Source organism: Protopterus annectens, chromosome 9.part0 (genome assembly GCF_019279795.1).
Source record: "Protopterus annectens isolate FY-2018-M chromosome 9.part0, PAN1.0, whole genome shotgun sequence".
NCBI lineage: Eukaryota > Metazoa > Chordata > Ceratodontiformes > Protopteridae > Protopterus > Protopterus annectens.
Window position 1 is genome coordinate 1949972129 of NC_056743.1, and position 19972 is coordinate 1949992100.

At 48.0% G+C, this 19972-nt stretch overlaps 1 protein-coding gene across 1 annotated transcript in view; it reads right to left on the reverse strand.

The window, feature by feature from the left end:
- Window positions 1-19972, reverse strand: part of CDKN2D (cyclin dependent kinase inhibitor 2D) — a 320930-nt gene that overhangs the window by 153846 nt on the left and 147112 nt on the right. The window lies entirely within an intron of this gene.

The window sequence follows — 19972 nt, forward strand, 5'->3', positions numbered from 1 at the left end:
GTTCAAAAGGCGGTGAGGTAAGTTTTGAAAGAATAAAATTCAGATCCCAGGGAGATATAGCTTCTTGAAAAGGTGGTCTTAGTAAGGTAGTGCCTTTTAAAAATGATTTACACAATCTGTGAGCCATAAGATTAGGTTCATGTTACCCCAAATGAAAACTGGAGATAGCTGCTAACTGAACTTTGATTGTAGTAGCAGCAGCGGATCCCTGATGAAATCGTGTTAGAGTTTCTAACCAAACTAAGGGAATGGAGGCTGTGTACAGATCTATGCTCCTAGCTTGTGCCCAGAGAGAAAATCTTTTCCCACTTGCTAGAGTACAATTTTCTTGTAGAAGGTTTATGAGAAGACGTCGGGATAGGAGTAACTGCAGGGGAGAAATCATGATGCCTGACTAGGGATGGAAGTGGAGTAGCCACGCTGTCAAGTTGAAGGTGTGGAGACAAGGATGGAATATGCCTGACATATGTGTCAGAAGATCTGGTACTGGGTCCAGAGTCCATGGGCCATCCAGAAGGTGAGACCTGAGAAAGGGGAACCAAATCTGACGAGGCCAGTAAGGAGGGATGAGAATCATTCTGCTTCTGAAAGTCTTTGCTTTCTGGATAACTTTCGATATTAGCAGAAAGGGAGGAAAAGCATAAAGAAGTCCCGAGGACCAATTGTGGACAAGTGCGACATAGGGGGTAGGATCTGGTTCCTCCTTGTTTGTTTATATACCATACCACTGACATATTGTCTGACTGGATTGCTATTGTCCCTAGAGGAAGAAAGTCGTGAAGTGCTTGCAATGCTAGTAGCACTGCTCTGATCTTTAGAACACTGATATGCAAGTGAGCCTTGTGTTCTTGCCATGTGCCATGGACTGTCCTTCCAAGATAATGCCCCCCCCCCCCAATCTGGGAGGCATCCGTGGTCACAGTAGCAACGGGTTGGCAAGGAATGAATGGTCTCCCTATCGTTAGTTGATTGGACTGGATCCACCAACGAAAGTCCTTTTTGCAAGATTCTGTTATTAAAATGGGATGAGACAGAGGCAGTTGCTGAAGGGACCACTGGGAAAAAAGTAGCCATTGAAGAATTCTCATATGTAGTCTGGCTAATGGAACTAGGGTCATAGTAGAGGCCATGTTTCCCAGGAGTTTGAGCACGGTCTTCGCTTTGACCTTGTGTTGGGGAAGCAGGCTGTATATTTGTTGTCTTAAAATTTTTCACTCTGTCTTAAGGAAGGCGAGTCATCATTGTGACTGTGTATTTCTGCCCCTATAAAAAAGTCACATATTGAGAGGGCGACAAGGCAGACCTTTTCCCAATTTATAGTTAAGCCTAGCTGAATACAGATTTGGATGGTTGAATCCATGGCTTGTAGAAGTAGATGCCTGGTGGTGGCAGTCAGGAGCCAGTCGTCCAAGTACGGAAACACTTGGAATCAAAGATGTCTCAAGTGAGCAGTTACTACCGCCTTGCATTTGGTTAACACCCTGGGGGCTGTGGTGAGACCAAAGGGCAGAGCACGAAATTGGTAATGACTGGTTCCCAGTCGGAAGCGTAAAGGACTCCTTGACGCTCTGTCCATTTTGATGGGTTCTTATTAAGTTATCAAAGTTCTGAAACTTCGAACACCATAAGATCGAACCCTTATGTTCAAAGTGTCAGAACTTCGATAACAGTAAAACTAAATAAATAAAAACTTCTGAAAAAGTCTCTTGCGTAGAGACGAAAGCGCGCTCAATCTATGTTTGCTGTACTTTGTGCTGTTGGTGTTCGTCTACATTAAAATTATCATCAAGTTCTACTACATTTTTGAAGCGTGGTTTGTGGAGGATACACCTTTATTGTACCGACCAGTGGATTGTGTGTTTTTACGTTCAAAAGGTGTGTAGAGGTTTGTGGTGGTTGAAATAAAAACAAAAAACAAAGAATAAAGTCTTGCAAGCAGCGGGGTAAGCCCCCCTGCACCACCCGCTGTTTAAATATACCAACTCTGAGATCGCACTACAGTGCAGTAAAGGGAAATATTCCCTTTCTGCACTGTATTGCGATCTTGGAGTTGGTATATTTAAACAGCAGGGGGGGGGGGGTGCAGGGGTGCTTGCCCCACTGCTTGAAACAGGTAGGTTTTAGGTGGTTTCTTTTTTTTTTTTTACATTCAAATTCTTGAAACTTCGAACATCTGAATTTGATGTTCTCAAGTTCGAAGTTTCAAGGATTTATGTGGTAGTACACATCTTGGAGGTCTATGGACCACATCCAATTGTCTTTCCCTAATAGAGGGAGAATAGACTGGAGTGTTACCATTCAGAACTTGGACTTCTTCACCGATTCGTTTAACATGCTGAAATCCAAGATGGGCCTCCAGTCCCCGGTTAATTTTGGCACTAAAAAGAACCTGGAGTAAGTTCAGAATACTATCTGGTGTGCGGGGATGGTTTTGATGACTCTCTTTTGAAGCAACGTTTGGACTTCTATAGTTGCTTGATCCCTGTGATTGGGTGGAACATCTGGCATTTTCGTGGTAAGATGAGATGGAAGAGAGAAGGGTATGGAGTATCCTCTGGAAATTATCCTTAGTACCCACTTGTCTTGTGTGATGTTGTGCCAGGCTTCTGGGTACAAGGATAAGCGACCCCCAACTGGCTCCAGAGAAGCGCAGCCAGGCTTCACTTCAGGAGGGCTGATCAGGACGTCCACGGAAAGAATCAGTCACCCTGGTTTTGCAGACCCCCCCCCCCCCCCCGCCTCTAGGGCGACGTCCACCACCACTATTTCCTCCTCCTCTGCCTCTGGAGAAGGAATCACCTTGTGCATCTGGGAGAAATCTCAGATTTCTAAAACCATATTTTTCCCCCCTCTCTGACCTTTAGGGTATGGTCTAGAAGGGATGGAAAAATGTACTCCCACGGCAGAGAGAGTCTTCCCTTCCTGCTCACATCTGGTGAGTGCGTCTTTTACCTTTGTTCCAAACAAAGAGGAACAGTCAAAGGGGGCACTGGTAAATGTAGATTTGAAAGGCTCCGCAAAATTATACAAACGCATCCAGGAACATCTCCCGAAACTCCTGAACCTGCTGCCCTGTTTGCTCCATCTGCTGAGTAAGATATCAGACTCATGGAGGAGTTAACAATAGAGTTTAAGGTGGACCACTGAGCAGTAACCTTCTCAGGGGCTCCTTCAGTTAAGGTACCTTGGACAGCATCTCCCAGCTCTTTTAGGAGATCTCTTGGAAGCCTAGTAAAATGGGCGAGGTAATTCAGCGATCAGAGTGTAAAAGCCGCTGAAGAAAAAATTTGCTTCCTGTATCTGTCCATCATTCAAGACTCTTTGTTCAGTTGGTGGACAGATGAGGATGTCTCTGCTAGTTCCTTCTTTGTGGTTGCTGCCACCACCATGGCATCTACAGGCACACCTTTGGTCAGAAACTTTTTTTTCCTTAGGAGCTGAAAGGAATTTGTTCTGCCTTCTAGGGACTGGTTCCACCGTGGCAGGAGTTTCCCACACCTTTCGACTCACCAAATCTAACAGCTCATTGAAAGGTGGAGACACCCAAGAGGCTGAAGGGTTGAGACCCGAAAACCTTCAGGTATAATGACTCCTCATCAGAAGAGGTGGCGGTGGGCCAGTTGCCCGTTTCAGGATCTCTAGGATATCTACGAAGGAGATATCCTCGGAGGACAACCTAGGGGACCCTTCTGACTAGGTCAGTGCCAGAGGTGACGGACTAATCAGGAGTCTACGTGCTTCCTCTTGCAAGTTCTCTTCAAGAAGGTTCCTGAGGCTGAGGGTCTCTGCTGTCAAGAGAGAGAGAGAGAGATGGTGCTAAGGCAAAAGTCGGAGCTTGAGGGGGAAGAACATTGGTACCCTTGTGTAGAGCTGAAGATCTAGACCACATGCTCATCATCTTGAAGGCAGATCTCTCCAGCTCCGAGGAAGCGGAAGTAGCGATTGGCTCTGAGACAGATGTAGGATCAGAGCTCAGTCGAGCAGACACACCAAAGAGGTATGCTCGGAACCCAAGTTCGGGTTTGAGCATCCCCACTGGGGCCAACTGGTGAGCTTCGGCTCCTAGACACCAGGGACAGCACCGAAGATGTCGGAGCGGAACTCTGCTCAGAGACAGCTACTTGGGGTGCTGGAGCAGACGGTTCCACAACAAACAGCACCAATAGCTCTAGCTCCGAAAAACCAGTATAACTCGGAGGAGGAACAGAAGCAGGTAATACGGCCTTAGACTGCTCCGGAACCGGCTGGGTCGGAGCCAACAACAAATTTGCTAGCACCAACGACTTCAAAGGTCTAAGCACCACCCTCTCGACATCCTCCTTAGAAAGACTCCTGGAGGATCTGGAAGACAAGGTAGGGGATCGAGATCTCTGCAAAATTGAAGATGCAAGTGTCGGGGATACCGGTAATAAGTCTTTTGACTGGCTGCGATGTAGGGGTCCAGCTATAGGCTCCGAAAAACTTGGGGCCTGTATCAAGAACCTCAACTGGCTCCAAAGGCAGAGGAGCCGAAGAGGTAGAAGGTTTTGTCAATTTTGGCAACTTTCTCTGGAGGTCCTGATTTAGTAGTTTGTGTAGGAGAAGGTCTTTTCACTGACTTAACCTTCTCTTTTTTAGAAGAGGGGAGACCTGGAGTGAGAAGAAGAACTAATCTAAATCCTCCTCAAAGGAAGGTTTAATGAGACCTTTCAAAATCAGTTTGCTCTTCCTTTTCTGGAGAACCCGGGAACTAAAAGAATGACAAAAGGTGCGTCTCCTGTAGATGTATAGCTCCCAAACAATACACACAAACGCCAGTCAGGGACATTTTTTGTGAGCATTTTAAGCACTTATTAAAACCCAAAGGTTTATGGTCTTTAGTTTCCTTAGACATAACTACCAGAACGACGACTATAAATGTAGACAGACAATAAGAAGAGAGGACAAGGTCCTCTAACAAACGGGCCTAGCCCTGCTCAACCAACAACACACAAGGGAGAAAGGCAACAGAGGACTAGGTCCTCTAACTTAAACGGGCCTAGCCATGAACAGAGGGGTAAGTGGAGATAGATAATAACAAGCAACAGGAAGGCAAAAAATAGGTCCTAACTAAATGGACCCAAGAAAGTTTAATAATAACTTTCACAAGAGAAAATGAAGGGATACCACTAAGGGAGGCCTGCGGAAGCGACTGCCAACAATTAGCAACAATTAGCACAGAAACAATTTGCAATAAAACTGCAGAACACACACACTAACTACTCACAAGTTAACAGTAAGCTATTAACACTTACTAAGTTTACAGTCAAAAAAGAATACTATCAATATTTGAAGAAAAATATTCCAACTTAGCCAAGGCCAAGAAAGAGAAAACACTTCTGAACTCGTAGAGCAGCAAACGAGATCTGGGGATTATTACTAGTGCATTATGGGATACCTACCTTGCCACGAGCCAACTTAGAGACTTCAAGCTTTGTAATCAGCCGAATCGGAGCAGAGGATTGGCTCCGAACCCATATGTAAGAATGAAGGCAGGATAGGACTACAGAACATGGTCACTTTTGAAACTGGAGAACCTTGATACAAACAATTGATCTGATTTTCTAAAGTCCTTGGTCCTGTGTAAATAAAAGCGTAATTGTCTATGAACATCCAATTGGTGGAGTCTATACTCTGCCTTGTTGCCATAATTGAGGAAGAAAACAGGAAGATCGATGGACTGATTTAAAGTATACTCTGAACACACCTTTAGCAAGGAGGGGGGACTGGTTCCGAGAGAAACTATCTTTGTGGAAGATGAGATACGGCGGGCAAATAGATTAAGCCTGTAATTCTGAAACCCCGTCTAGCTGAGGTGATGGCAGTCAAGAAGAGGGTTTTCCCAAGACAGAAATTTCAGAGGACAAGATGATGCTGGTTCAAAGGGTGGAAGAACCAGAGAGGTTAAAACAAGAACTTATGTACTCACCATAACGTTCGATGTATGTAGTCCATCTCGCCTCACATTCTTAATCATGGGTTCAGAGCCGAATATCGGCTCAGACTCCACCAACTTTTCTATTAGCTTGAGGTATCCCATTGGCTGGGCCAAGCAGGTATCCCATGCTGCACTGCTCCATAACCCCAGATCTAGTTTGCTGCGAACCCCACAATCACACCTCATGCATAACAACAACCCAAAAAGGTAGAACACTAAGAAGGATAAGAAAAAACAAACTCTAGCACCAATCCTAACCTCCAGATCCTCCAGGAAGGGGGCAGGTGGGAGGGTAAGTAAGAATGTGAGGCGAGATGGACTACATACATCGAACGTTATGGTGAGTACATAACTTCTTGATGTTATGTAGTCCAATCTTGCCTACATTCTTACTTGCGGGACAGCGCCCCCAGCACCTCTATCCTGGCAGGCTCAAAGGAAGATACTCCTGAGGACTGTGGAACCAAAGGAAGCCCGGCCCCTAAGAAGCCACGTCCAGTTTGTAATGAGTAATAAAGGTGTGCGGGGAAGCCCACATGGCTGCAGCACAAATATCATCCAAAGATAGTCTGGCATGATATGCCACAGATGCAGAAACGTTTAGTTATGTACTTACCATAACTTTAGATGTATGGGATCCATCTCGCCTACATTCTCTACAGATGGGTTCGGAGCCGATACTCGGCTCCGACTCGGCCGCTATACAATAGAATGCAGTCTCTTATTGGCTGAGTTACCTCGTATCCCAGGATGCACCACTACTGCTTCCCCAGATCTTGTTTGTCTGCACACACATAGACTGTTATAACATTGCCAGGTGTTCCAAGAGAGGAAGAAGTTGAATTCGGATCGTCTGGTCTCTTCTGGTCTACGAGGCAGGGGGAAGGAGGGTGGGTTATTAGGAATGTAGACGAGATGGATCCCATACATCTAAAGTTATGGTAAGTACATAACTAAAAGATGTAATGCGATCCTATCTCGCCTACATTCTCTACAGATGGGACAGCGTCCCTAGCACCTAATTCCTGGGTGGCTCACTGGAAAACGCTCCTGAGAACCGTGGAACCGAAGGAAGCTCTGCCCCTAGATGCCACATCCAATTTGTAGTGAGAAATAAAGGTGTGTAAAGAAGACCACGTAGCAGCCGCACAAATGTCACTAATAGAGAGCTTGGAATGAAAGGCTGCCGAAGTGGCCATAGCCCTGGTAGAATGAGCTTTCACTGGAACTATAAGCTCCTTATTTGAAATGAGATGCAGTCCCTGATCCAATTGGCAATAGTGACTTTCGTGACGGCTTTGCCCAATTTACTATCCGAAAAGGACACAAACAGTTGATCTGATTTTCGTGCTTGGCGTGTCCTATCCAAATAGAAACATAATTGTCTGTGCACGTCTAAGCTGTGAAAGGTATACTCAAGCTCTGTTTGAATACTTAGGGAAAAAAAACGGTAATTCCAGTGATTGCTGCAAACAAAAGTTAGAACAAACCTTTGGTATAAAGGATGGGTTTGGTCTAAGAGATACTCTATCCTTGTGAAATACCAGGTATGGTGGTTTGACAGATAGGGCTTGAAGTTCTGAAACTTGCCTGGCTGATGTAATAGCAACTAGAAGAGCAGTCTTCCAGGAAAGAAATTTTAAGTCACAGGTTGCTGCCGGCTCAAAGGGAGATGAGGTTAATGCACCTAACACCACGTTAAGGTCCCACGGTGGTACAGGATGAGATATAGGGGGCCGTAGAAGCCAAGCTTAAATAGCAGCCAATTGAACTTTGATGGTAGACACCGAACAACCTTGGTTGAACAGGGAAGCTAAAAACTTCAGAACCTCTGACACAGAGGCTGTCATAGGGTCTAATCCTCGGAGTTGGGCCCAAATAGCAAACCTCTTCCATTTATTGCTATACATCTTTTTAGTAGAAGTCTTGTGGGCCGAGGACAAAATATGCATGACTTCAGGGTCGAAAGAATGGCTCCTAACTATGGTCGGAAGAGGAGTAGCCAAGCTGCTAACTTCAATGAATGGAGGAACTGATGGAGCTGTCCTGACTGATGCGTCAAGAGGTCTGGAACTTGGTCCAGGAACCAGGGACCCTCCAATGCATATTTGTGAAGAAAGGGGAACCAGACTTGACTAGGCCAGTATGGGGCGATTAGAATCATTTTGCTTTCCAAGCGAATCGCCTTCTGAATCACCTTGGGGAGAAGGGGAACCGGTGGAAAAGCGTATAGCAGACCGGGGGGCCAAGCTTGGACTAGAGCATCCTTGGGGATCTCCCCCGGAACTGGGATGAGAAGAACTGCTGGCATTTCGCATTGAGGGGATTTGCGAAAAGATCGCAACAAGGAGTTCCCCATCTCGTGAAAATCTGTGTTACCACTTTGTTGTTCAAGGACCACTCGTGAGGGGAGAGAATAGTTCTGCTCAGTCTGTCGGCTATCACGTTGGATCTCCCCGGAATGTGTGTTGCCACTAGGAAACGTTTGGTAGCAATCGCCCAATCCCATACCTTCATGGCCTCTCTGCAAAGGGGGTAAGACCTGGTCCCTCCTTGCTTGTTTAAGTACCAGACTACTGACATGTTGTCGGACTGAATGGCAATCGTGCCCTGGGGGAGGTGATCGTGCAGTGCTTGCAACGTTAAAAGCACCACCCTCATTTCCAGGATATTGATGTGGAGAAGACTCTCGTCGGTGTGTCACGTGCCTTGGACCGACCTGTCCAGATAATGTCCCCGCCACCCTGTCTGGGAGGCGTCCGTAGTCAACGTGGCAGAGGGGGATGGGGGAACGAAGGGTCGCCCTAGATTCAGGTTGGAGGAAAGAAGCCACCAACGAAGATCCTGTTTGCACATCTCTGTGATCAAAATGTGGTGACTGAGAGGAAGGTCTTGATAAGACCACTGGACTGATAGGAGCCACTGGAGTATCCTCATATGCAACCTTGCCAAGGGGACCAGAAGAATGGTGGCTGACATGGAACCCAACAGCTGCAGGACCATTCTCACTGGAGCGCGACGTCTGAGGAGTAATGCCCGAACCTGAGACTGCAAAGTTGCTATCCTTTCCGCAGGAAAATAGACTCGCATCTGCCTTGAGTCTATTTCTGCACCAATAAACAGAATACGCTGCGAAGGCAGCAATACGGATTTTGTCCAATTGAAGGTGATTCCTAAGGAGTTGCCTAGAGAGATAGTGGCTGCTAGAGCTTTCAAGAGTAGATGCCTGGAGGTGGCAATTAGGAGCCAGTCATCTAGGTATGGAAACACCTGGAATCCTAGACTTCTCAGGTGAGCAGTCACCACCGCCAAACATTTGGTGAACACCCTGGGGGCTGTGGTGAGACCAAAGGGCAGGGCAGGGAACTGGAAATGACTGTCTCCTAGGCTGAAGCGCAAGTGACTCCTCGACGCCTGATCTATCAGAATGTGATAATAGGCGTCTTTGAGATCTATGGAGCACAGCCAAACACCTTTCTCCAAAAGCGAGAGAATGGATTGCAAGGTGACCATCCGGAATTTGGACTTTTTCACTAATCTGTTTAACTTGCGGAGATCCAAAATGGGCCTCAAGTCCCCGGTCTTTTTTGGTACCAAAAAGAATCTTGAGTAAGTCCCTGATCCGGCCTGATCTGCGGGGACAGGTTGGATGACTCCTTTTTGAAGCAGCTTCGATATTTCGCTGGCTGCAAGATCCAGTTGACTGGGTGGCGGGTCCGGGATTCTTTGGGATGGTGGGGGGGGGGGGTTTGAGGGAAGGGAATGGTGTAACCTCCGGCGATGACTCGGAGCACCCATTGGTCCTGAGTGATATTTGCCCAGGCCTTTAGGTGCCTGGAAAAAAGACCCCTTACTGTCTCCGGAGCTGCACAGTCGGGCACTCCTTCAGGGATGCTGGAAGGAGGAGGAGCCACGAAAGGACTCGCGGTCTCCAGTGTTGCGGGGGCCTCCGCCGCCTCTGGGACGGCGTCTCCCTGAAAACTTTCCCCCTCCTCTGCCTCTAGAAGGGGAATCGCTCTGCTGCGACTAGTAAGGCTTTTGAGACTTATGGAACCACATTTTCCCTCCTCTTCGAGCCTTGGAATAAGGTCTGAAGGGAGTGGAAAACCGGGCCCCTACGGCAGTTAAAGTCTTACCCTCCTGTTCGCAGCGAGTCAAACCCCTACGGCAGTTAAAGTCTTACCCTCCTGTTCGCAGCGAGTCAAAGTGTCCTTTACCTTGGGTCCAAACAGTGAGGACCCCTCAAAGGGGGCATCGGCAAAGGAAGACTTAAAGGCCTCCGCAAAGTGACACAGGCGTAGCCAGGCTTGTCTCCGTAGAGCAACACCTGTTCCCGCCGCTCTGCTCGCTCCTTCGGCTGCATAAGAAATGAGCCTCATGGACGAATTGGATAACGAGGACAGGGTACCCAACTGGGAGTTAACCGTTTGGGCCAAAAGCTCAGGTAAGTTACCAGAGAGGGTATCCGAAAGCTCCTTGACCAGTTCCCTCTGCAGTCTTGTGAAATGCGTCAAGTAGTTCAGAGACCTTAATGTAAAGGTCGCTGAAGCAAGGGTGCGCTTCCCGTACCGATCCATGCTCCTAGACTCCTTATTAGGAGGATGGACGGACGTTGAAGCCTCTGCCACATCTTGCTGGGAGGCAGATGCCACCACCAAGGCATCTACAGCCACACCTTTCGAAAGAAAGTCCTTATCAGGGGGAGCCGAAAGGAATTTATTGGGGTGAGCTGGCACCGGTTCAACAGAATCCGGGTGTTCCCACGCCCTTCGAGAGATCAAATCCAGAAGCTCATCAAAGGGCGGAGACACCCAGGAGGTGGAAGGCTGAGCCCCGAAGGTCTTGAGGAAAACCGACTCCTCAGCAGAAGAGGGTTTGGACTGCCAGTCGCCTCGTTGTTTAAGGATCTCCAAGATGTCCGCAAAGGATACATCATCCGAGGACAACTTGGGGGACCCCTCCGCATCATCGAGGTCGGTATCCGAGGTGAGAGACTCATCAGGGGAGTCGACGTGCTTCCTCTTGCAAAATTTCTTCCTAGGAGGTTCATCCGAAAGCGTTTCGGAGGGTCCTCCAGGAAGAAGGGAACCCCCAATGGGGGTAACCTCAGGCCCAAGGGCTCCACTGTCATGAGACAGGGGGATTGCAAAGGAGCCAGTCTCCGTGCCAAGGGAAGGCGGTGGTGAGATGGTAGAAGTGGCCAGAGAGGATTTGGCCAAGGCACTCCTCATGGCCTTGAAGGCAGGACCCCCAGAGTCCTGGGATGGTTCAACCCCCAAGGCCACAACAGCAGTCGGAACTCCCGCAGCCGACGCACGGAGAGGGAGACTCGGAACTGAAAGGATTGGTCCCGAAGCGTCCCCCCTGGGACCGAGAGAGGAGGTCCGCGTACCGAACCCTGACCCGAAGGGCGTGGTTGGAGTTAGGGTCGGAGTCGACCAGACAACCTCCACCGGCTCCACCAACACCGACTCCAACGGCGCTGAAGCTGTTGGAGGAGGAACCAAGATAGCAGGATGGGAAATCGGCTCCGGAGCCGACTGGGCTGGAGCCGAGATCAATTTTGCAAAGACCGGAGACTGAAAAAGCCTTTGAAGCACCCTGTCCTCATCCGAATCAGACATCGACGACCGAGAAGAGACCGACCGGGTCCGAGTCTACTTCTCCGCCGGCTCCGAAAGACTGGGGGACTGGCTCCGTATGGGTTCGAGAAGTATCGGCGCCGAGGGAGATTCCACTACCACTGCAATTTCCCTCGGAGCCAATGGGGACTTCGGCACCAAAGGGGAAGAGTCTGAGCGGGCAACCCTCATCGGCTCCGAAGGTAGTGGAGCCGATGGGGATGACTCGCCTCTCTACGCCCGAGCTCTCGACTCGGGAGCCAGAGGAGTCTAGGCTGGAGACATCGAGGCAGACCGTTCCGCCCTCGGCTCCGAAGTCCGTGGAGCCGACGGAGAAGCCTGCCGTGACTTTTTAGCTGCCGGATCCGACGGGCTGGTCGGAGCCGAAGCTTTTTTTCTTCCTCGAAGGGGAAGAAGAAGAAGATAGGGCTTCCTCAAAGGAAGGGGTAAATAAGCCCTTTCAAAATCAGCTTATTTTTCCTCTCTTGGAGGACGCAAGGGGAAAAAGCGTGGCAAACGCTACAGGATTCCTGGAGGTGTTTCGGGCCCAGACAGTAAACACACAAAGAATGGTCGTCCGTAATGGACATTTTATAACTACATTTGGAACATTTTTTAAAACCTGATTGTCTATGTTCCTTCGACATGACTATCAACACACTAAACTTCAAAAACTAAACTTCAAAGACTACCACAAAAGACAGCCTAGCTAAAACACCTAGGATAGGGCAAGGCCCCTCTAACTTAAGCGGGATCGCTTACCACAAAAAATACAATTTTACCACAAAAAACTTAAAATACACAGTCACACACAACAAGTAGCTGTTAAAACAGGTTTTGGGTGAGTTTTAGCAAAAACTAGACAGAAATAACTTCACTAAGAGGCACTTAGCTCAGCCAAGTCCGAGACCACGTCTATGCTGTAGAAGCGGCAAACGAGATCTGGGGAAGCAGTAGTGGTGCATCCTGGGATACGAGGTAACTCAGCCAATAAGAGAGTGCGTTCTATTGTATAGCGGCTGATTCGGAGCCGAGGATCGGCTCCGAACCCATCTGTAGAGAATGTAGGCGAGATAGGATCACATTACATCAGCCCTAGCAGAGTGAGCCTTGACAGGGAACGGTAGATGTTTTCCTGCTGAATAAATAAGGGAAATACAATTCGAAATCCATCTGGAAATGGTAACCTTGGAAATGGGGGATCCCGGTCTATTTTCTGAAAAGGAAACAATTGGTCAGATTTTCATAGGTGTTTGTGCACATCCAGTTGATTAAATCTAAACTCTGCCTTGTTCGAGAATTGGGGAAGAACACTGGCAACTCAATAGACTGAGATTAATAGTAGATGTTACTTTGGGAAGAAAGGACGGATTAGGTCCAAGAGAAAAGTACAGTTTTGTACCTACCATAAATGTAGATGTCCGATGGATATGCAACTGCAGTCATAACATATGGGTTGTCCTGCCTCAGGCAGCCCTCGGTCGGACGGATTCCAAAGTCTGGGTCCGACGTCGGCTGATGTCGCATTTCTCTCCGACGTCAGAGCGGCAGGAGTACATAAGCATCAGCCGACGCCATCTTCTTCAGTGTTTCTTGCCCCAGATGCCAGGTGCCCTTCCAAGGAAGGCTGTAATCAATTTGGAAGACAAAACAGGTTTCCAGACAAATAAATAAGCAATAAACAGATACACCATAACAGATATCCCCAGCTAGGATAACAGGGAGAGGAGTGGACCCAAGGAATAGAGGGGAAGGAGGGAGGGAAAACCTGACTGCAGTTGCATATCTATCGGACATCTACATTTATGGTAGGTACAAAACTGTACTATGTCCTTCAAGAATGCAACTGCAGTCATAACATATGGGTTGAATACCATAGCTTAGCTGGGGGAGGTGGAAAGCACTAAGAAAAGGATGGTGTAGCTATCAATCCCTGCAGGACTGCCGAAGCAAAGCCTGCTCTGGATCTGGAATATAAAGGAAGGTTGTAGTGTTTGGAGAATGTATGCACGGAGCTCCATGTAGCAGCTTCTAGAATGTCTTTTGTAGGCACCCCTCTTAAGAATGCTGTAGAGGTGGCTGTAGCTCTGGTAGAGTGTGGTCTGATATTGGCTGGTACACTCTTTCCATGGAAGGAATAACATAATCTGATGCAATGTCCAATCCATTTTGAGATAGTCTGTTTGGAAATTGCTTTTCCTTGTACTCCAGGGGTGTAAGCTACAAAAAGCTCATCAGACTTCCTATTGGCCTTGGTTCTGTCCAGGTAGTAGCGAAGTTGTCTGTGTATGTCCAAGGTATGCAACAGTCTTTCCCCTTTGTTCTCGGGATTGGGAAAGAAAGTAGGCAGGTGAATTGCTTGATTCAAAGAAACCCTAGATACCACTTTTCGCAGAAAGCTAGGGTTGGTTCATAAGGAGACCCTGTCTCTATGAAAGGTAATGAACGGTGGTATTGCCATTAGGGCCTGTAATTCCGAAACCCTTCTTGCTGAGGTAATTGCCAACAGGAAAGCTGTCTTCCATGAGAGGAATTGTAAGTCCACAGAAGCTGCTGGCTCAAAGGTGGGTAGAGTCAGTTTTTCTAAGACAAAGTTGAGGTCCCAAGCTGGTACTGGGGCCTTTCTTGGTGGCTTGATATTCTTGATTCCTCTAAGAAATTGCCTTAAAGGATGTGAGAACACAGGTGGATCAGTGTTGTATCTAGCTGAAATAGCTGAATCATGTATTTTTATAGAAGAATATGAGAGTCCATTCTGTAGCATATCTGCCAAGTATTCCAGGATGAGTGGGATGTTCAATAATGATGCATCATGACCCTTGTTGGTATTCCAAATGCTGAATCTCTTCCATTTTGCTGAATAAACCTTTCTGGTGGATGGTCTGCGGGCTTCTGTTAATATCCGCTGAACTTCCTTGGAGAGAGATAGATTGAGGTTATTCATGGAATCTCCCAAGCTGTTAGCTGGAGCGTCTGAAGGTTGGGATGTACTGTCCTGAAGTTGTTTTGAGTCAAAAGATGGGGCCATTGGGGAAGGGCCCATTTTCTGTTGTGGCATATGCTCCGTAGTAGTGGATACCAGTGTTGTCTTGGCCAGTCTGCAGCTATTAAGATCCCTTTTGGCTTCTCTGCTTTGATCTTTAGTAGTACTGTGGTCATCAGTGGCAGAGGTGGGAATGCATAAATCTTTAGTAAGTTCCAGTTGAATGAGAGAGCATCTGTTTTCCATGCTTGTGGATGATATGTCCTTGAACAGAACTTTTGTAGCTGATGATTGAGGTGGGAGGCAAATAGGTCTACTTCTGGCCTGTCCCATGTCGAGGTGAGCCTTATGAAGATTCCTGGATGTAACCTCCACTCGTGGGGGTCTAGGAAATTCCTGCTTAGGCTGTCCGCCAGCACATTGTCTTTGTCTGGAACAAACTGGGATTGCAACTGTATGTTTAAGCTCAGTGATTTTTCCCAAAGATTCATTGTCAGTCTGCAAAGGGGGTAAGAATGGGTGCCCCCCTGCTTGTTTATGTACCACATGACAGTGGTGTTGTCTGTCCGTATTAGCAGGTGGCCTTGCTGAAGTTGTTGTCGGAAGGCCTCGATGGCATGCATGACTGCCAGCATTTCTTTTTGGTTGATATGCAGATGTGTTTCCTTTGGAGACCATCGTCCTTGAATACATCTGCCCTCCATGTGCGCCCCCCCATCCAAGGTCTGAGGCGTCTGTGGTCATTGTTTGTGTTATTTGTGGTTTTTTGAATGACACACCTGTGTTTGCCTGGCTTACCGAGGCTCACCATAGGAATTCCTTTTGTAGGCATGGAATAAGCGGTATGGTTGTCTCTAGGTTGTTGCTGTGTTGAGACCATAAACTTTTTAGGTACCATTGAAGCTTTCTCATGTGTAGTCTTGCTAATGGAACCAGGAGAATGCATGATGCCATGTAACCCAGGGCCTGTAGGAATCTCCTTGCAGTCATCTGGGTGAGCTTTGCCAAACCTTTAAAATAATGAGTTAACTTCTTTTGCTTTTCTTCTGTCAGGTAAGCCATTTGAGAGGTTGTGTCTAGATTGGCTCCTAAGAAAGTAATTTGCTGGGATGGCTGCAGTCTTGACTTTTGGAAGTTAACTGTGTATCCCAGAGCTTGTAGCAATTGAATGACATAATCCAAGTTTTTTGTCAAAATAAGTTTGTCGTCCGCTTGTATGAGGCAGTCGTCCAGGTACGGGTAAATTTGGATCCCCTGGAGCCTGCAATGAGCAATTACTGAAGCCAGGCATTTTGTAAACACTCTGGGTGCAGTAGATAAGCCAAATGGCAATGCTGAGAATTGATAATGCTCTGGCCCTGCAAGAAATCTGAGGTATCTTCTGCAGCTGTGTCTGATAGGGACATGCAGGTATGCCTCCTTGAGGTCCAGAGTAATCCGCCAAGACCCCTTGCCCAGCATGGGAAGGAGTTGCTGTAAGGTCAGCATTTTGAACTTTGGTACTATGAGAAAGGTGTTCAATGCGGATAAATCCAGTATTGGTCTCCATTGTGTTTCTTTTCTTGGAACAAGGAACAGTCTTGAGTAAAACCCCTGGCCTTGTTCTTGTTGTGGAACTTTTTCTATTGCATTGATCTGAGCAAGCAGAGAAATTTGCTTGAAAGCCTCTGCCCTCTGGTTTTGCGGTAGGTTTGGCATGCCTTGTTTCCTTGGTAAGGTATGAAAGTGGAACCTGTAGCCTTGGTCTATAATGTCCAAAATCGATTTGTCCTTTGTCAATCTGTGCCAATTGTCTGAAAACAGAGATAATTTTCTGCCCAAGGGAGCTTCTGTTTGCTCTTTGGTTAGCGGAAGTAGAGGAAAGTCATTGGGATTGTCCCTGTGGGGCAGGAGAAGCCCCTGTGTCACTTCTTTGGTTTGCTGGTTGCCATTGTCGTCCCCTGTTGTCGTCCCCTGTAGGAACCTCTGTATTGTCCACTTCCTCGGCCACGCCTGCTTTTGCCCCTTTGAAATCTTTCAGTATTAGGAAAGAACCAGTTTTTTGAAGGCCAATTCCTGCTGAATCTGGGTGGCTGAACCTGGAGGAAATCTTTGACTGTCTGAACTGACTTTGCTTTTTCCTCAATGGTCTTTAATACATCTTTAGCATTAGCACCAAAAAGCTTGTTCTTTTCCAAGGGTGCATCAAGAAGTTTTGCCTTAACATGATCTGGTAGAGGTTGTTCTTTTAACCATGCATGTCTGCGAATGACCGCCCCTGTCATAGCTGCCCTACATGAAGCTTCCAATGCATCATATCCACACTGAAGGAAATGATTGCTAACTTGCTGGGAGTTGTGTACAGCCTCCTGCAAAGACTTCCTATCTAAAGGATCAGGAGAGGCCAAAGTTTTCTGTAAATCATCTAACAGGAAATCCTGATATTGAAACATATGAAAGAGACAATTGAGAGCTCTCATAGATAAAGCAGTGGAGGTGTAAACCTTCTTCCCCCATCTCTCTAATGACCTAGCTTCCCTGTTGGAAGGCAAAGGATTTTTGGAGGAGGTAGCTGAAACCCCTTTCGGCCCCTGTGAAATAGTTTCTAAATCAACAGCATGGGCCCTAAAGAAATGAGAATGTGTTTCAGGAACTCTATAGTATCTGTCCAGCTTGGCAGGAGGGAGAGTATCAGGGGTAACACTGGAGTCAGAGTATAAATCATCCAAAACATCAAGCACAGGAGGTATAGCTAAGGGCCTGTGCTGGGGCTTTTTAAGGAAGGTAAGGCTTTCTGGAATCAGAAAATTCCTGGCCTTGCCACTTAAAATGTTCCCTCATGGAATGCAGAACTTCCCCAAAAGAAATATCCTCAGGAGGGGAGGCTGAGGGGATGGAGTCCTCTGCATCTGAATCCTCGTAGGCCTGGAAAGGCTCTTCCTGGCTATCGGAGTGGCGAGAGGCCTCAGAATCTTCATCTGAAGGGAGAGGGTCAGTGGGCTCAACCCTGGGCCTCTTATCAGGAGGAGGCTGGGATCCTCTCTCAGGATGGGCCTGGGAACCTCTGATCATGGAGATTAAGTCTGCTGCCATAGTCATGATTTGTGTCTCAGGAGTAGGCTGAGGTAAGGCTTTAGCAGTAAGGTGCTTAGTCTTGCTGGCTGCCTTAGCACGTGTGTAGGCCTTGACAGACATGGACATGGGAGGCCTAGCAGCTCCACGTGCAGGAGTGACCTTATCCACAGCAATGGTTTCGGGCATTTCCTCGGTTACAGTATCCGGAGGAAAATCAATAACTGGCGTCGGTGTGGTCTCCGGTATCGAAGGTATCGGTAATGTGGCGTCTTCGGTTCGGAGCGGTGAAATAACCGCTTCAGAGGGAACCGGAGCACTCGCGGTAGGTTTTGGCGTGGAGTCGGTGGAAGACGCGGGCCGAGGATGGCGGTCCCGGTCTTTACGTTTTTTAGGAGTCTGCGATGTCGGTAATGCCGACGGCATCTTGTAATCGTATTTTTCGCCGAAAAAGTCTTCAGCGAACTCCGCCCGGCATCTGAGAGTGCGCTTATTGAAGCGAACACAGGCGGCACAGGCCGAGACGTCGTGGTCTGGGCCAAGACGTCGTGGTCTGGGCCAAGGCAAGGAAGGCAGTAAGAATGGAAATCCTTATGAGGTATTTGTTTACCACAAGACAAACAATTATTAACTTTTTCAGTAATTTCTGACATCGGCTGAGGCAAGAAAAGGTCCCCAACAGGGTACTTAGCTTTTTTGATGACTTCGGATCGAAGAATACAGGAGCTGACCGACCGGCACTTGCGAACTGCTTCTGCTTCGGGCACCGCGCGGCAAGAAAGACTGAAGAAGATGGCGTCGGCTGATGCTTATGTACTCCTGCCGCTCTGACGTCGGAGAGAAATGTGACATCAGCCGCCGGACCCAGACTTTGGAATCCGGCCGACCGAGGGCTGCCTGAGGCAGGACAACCCATATGTTATGACTGCAGTTGCATTCTTGAAGGACATCTCTGTCCTTACGAAAAATTAAATACGGGGGTTTGATGGAGAGGGTGTGAATCTCTGAAACCCATCTGGCTGATGTGATGGCTATTAGGAAAGCTGTCTTCCAGGACAAAAACTTTAACGCGCAGGTGGCAGCCGGCTCGAAAGGTGGGGAAGTAAGGGCTTGCAAAACAAAGTTTAGATCCCAGGGCATAATAGGTTCTGAAACAGGAGGCCGGAGTAATAAGGTGCCCTTTAGAAAGGCTTTACAGAGTTTGTGGGCCATAAGGGAAGGATCATAGGAGGTATGAAAGCTTCAAATAGCCGCCAACTGGACTTTAATGGTGGCGGGCGCAGAACCCTGCTGAAGGAGCATGGAAAGAACTCCAAAACAGCAGCAATTGGGGCTGTGTACGGGTCAATTCCTTGGGCATGAGCCTAAAAAGAGAATCTCTTCCATTTGCTGGAATAAATCTTCCTAGTCGAAGACTTATGAGAAGACGATAAAATGTGCACTACCTCAGGTGAAAAGCGATGAAGTCTGACTAACGACGGAAGTGGAGTAGCCAGGCTGTCAACCTGAGGGTCCGCAGGGAGGGATGGAACTGTCCCGACGTGTCAGTAGGTCTGGTACTGGGTCCAGAATCCAAGGAGTGTCCACAACGAATGGATGGAGAAAGGAGAACCAGACTTGGCGAGGCCAGTGTGAGGCAATTAGAATCATCTTGCTTCCCAAGGATAGGGCTTTCTGAATCACTCTTGGTAACAGAGGAAACGGAGGGAACGGAGCTAAAGCATAGAGCAGACCGGAGGGACAATCGTGGACTAGTGTCCCTGGGTGATTCCCCCTGTGGGGGGATCAGAGTGAAGTAGTTGCTGCATTTGGCATTGAGGGGATTGGAACAAGACTGCAGCAAGGCTGCCCCACCTGCTGAATATCTGTTCCGCAACCAGAGGCTTCAGGGACCACTCTTAAGGCATCAGAATAGCTCTGCTCAGCCTGTCTGCCATCACACTGGCCTTCCCCGGACTGTGCGTTGCCACTAGGAACCGTTGGGAAGACACTGCCCACTGCCACACTCGCATGGCCTCTTTGCACAGGGGATAAGATCTGGTTCCTCCTTGTTTGTTTAGATACCACACAACGGACATGCTGTCCGAGTGTATCGCAATTGTCCCCAGAGGAAGAGAGCTCTGAAGTGCCCGCAACGCCAGTAACACCGCTCTCATCTCTAGGACATTGATGTGCAAATGTACCTCGTAATCTTGCCACGTGCCTTGGACCGTCCTGCCAAGATAATGCCCCCCCATCCCATCTGGGAGGTGTCCGTGGTCACCGTGGCGACAGGTGACAGAGGACCAAATGGTTTCCCCTCGTCCAGATTGGTGAAGCACAGCCACCAACAGAGATCCTGTTTGCATCGGTCCGCGAGTA